The sequence below is a fragment of the Eumetopias jubatus genome, unplaced genomic scaffold, assembly GCF_037043125.1.
Source record: "Eumetopias jubatus isolate StellerSeaLion01/CBP00866 unplaced genomic scaffold, mEumJub1_p1.0 scaffold_5, whole genome shotgun sequence".
Lineage (NCBI taxonomy): Eukaryota > Metazoa > Chordata > Mammalia > Carnivora > Otariidae > Eumetopias > Eumetopias jubatus.
Window position 1 is genome coordinate 40,303,910 of NW_028274811.1, and position 1,745 is coordinate 40,305,654.

Below are 1,745 nucleotides of genomic sequence, written 5' to 3' on the forward strand. Positions count from 1 at the left end.
TGTGTGTATGTATGCATGTGCTTGGGTATGTGTGTGGTTTGTGCGTGTGTTACACACAAAGGGAACAAGAGGAAGAAGAATGGTGGAGCTGTGGTCATTGTCTTCAACCTGCTATACAGCTGCCATAGGGAAAGGGATACCATGTTTTTTCCAAATGATCCCAGATGTTATAATATTTTGGGTGACTAGATTTCTGCCCACTTACACAGAGCAATTTTCTAATAGCCAGAATCGTTCAAATATGAAAATATCTGCCTTTGGAGATAATAAAGTCTCCATTATTAGAGTTTTTAAAGTAGAGTCTGCTGATATTTGGAAAAGATAGTGTAGGGATTATGTCTAATTGAGAGGGACCACTGAGGTATTTTCTAATCTTACAAGTCATTATTTCTATAATAAACCTCAAAATTCATGGCAGAAGTCACCCTTCAGTGGGCTCTCTTTTCCTGTTGTTGCGCTGCGAGGCTCCACAAGCAGCGAAGTCTCCCAAGCCGCCCTGGACGAGGAGGTGGTGGGAGGTCCTGCCCGGCAGTCAGTGCAAGTGCAGGTAGGTTTTGGAGATGGTGGAGCTGCAGGTCAGCTCGAACTATGAGCCTCAGAAGGAAAAATGCTTCTCAGGCACAGTCAGACTTAAGTCCACTCCCCACCCCAAGTTCCCCATATGTTTTTGGGGGGACCAGCAGGACTGTGATGATGCCAAGGGCTGTGGATATTCCCCACGTGGATACTAAGGCACTGAAGAAACTCAACAAGAATAAAAAATTAGTCAAGAAGCTGGCCAAGAAGTATGATCCCTTTTTGGCATCAGAATCTCTGATCAAGCAGATCCCACAAATCCTGGGCCCAGGCCTCCATAAGGCTGGCAAGTTCCCTTCCTTGCTGACCCACAATGAGAACGTGGTGGCCAAAGTGGATGAAGTGAAGTCCATCATCAAATTCCAGATGAAGAAGGTGCTGTGTCTGGCAGTGGCTGTTGGCCACGTGCAGATGACAGGTGATGAGCTTGTGTACAACATCCCCTTAGCTGTCAGTTTCCTGGCACCCTTGCTCAAGGAGAATTGGCAGAATGTCTAGGCTTTATACATCAAGAGCACCATGGGCAAGCCCCAGCACCTGTACTAAGACACAGCTTAATAAACCCTAGTGTTACCATTAGGAAAAAAAAAAAAAAAGAAGTGATCCTTCGGCTGGCTTTGTGCATTAGACAGTACACTTTTGATTACAAGTTGTAGAATAAAAACTGGCTTAAGATAAAAGTTCATTATAAGGATTAGGAGGTACCTCAAGAAATCCACAAGCAGGAGTAAGACAGCTGAAACTGGAGTCTGAAATACCGTGTTTTCTCTCTATATCCTGAATTTATGCTCCTGCCCACAGATTATACTTTCTTCTCCACGTCTCTGCAGAGCAGCTTTCTCTCTGTTCCTCTGTCCACTTGGTAGGCAGTAGATATCCATTTGATTGTTTCTGAAATGACATGTCTCTGATGAGACAGATCTTGACAAAGAAAAAGATCTTACTTTTGGTTTCAATTCCTAACTTTTTTGGTGATGTATTTTTTTACCACTTGATTTTATTTTATCTCATCATGATAAGTACACTCTTTTATCCCTATCGCCTATTTCCTGCATTCCCCCACCCATCTCCCCTCTGGTCACCATCAGTTTGTTCTCTGTAGTTAAGAGTCTGTTTCTTGGTTTGCCTCTCTCTCTTTTTCCTTTATTCTCTTGTTTTCTTGCTTAAAT

The 1,745-nt window shown here is 43.2% G+C and overlaps 1 pseudogene; it reads left to right on the forward strand.

The window, feature by feature from the left end:
* Positions 1-588: 588 nt before the first annotated feature.
* Positions 589-1,122, forward strand: LOC114220970 (large ribosomal subunit protein uL1 pseudogene; annotated as a pseudogene).
* The last annotated feature ends 623 nt before the right edge of the window (positions 1,123-1,745 follow it).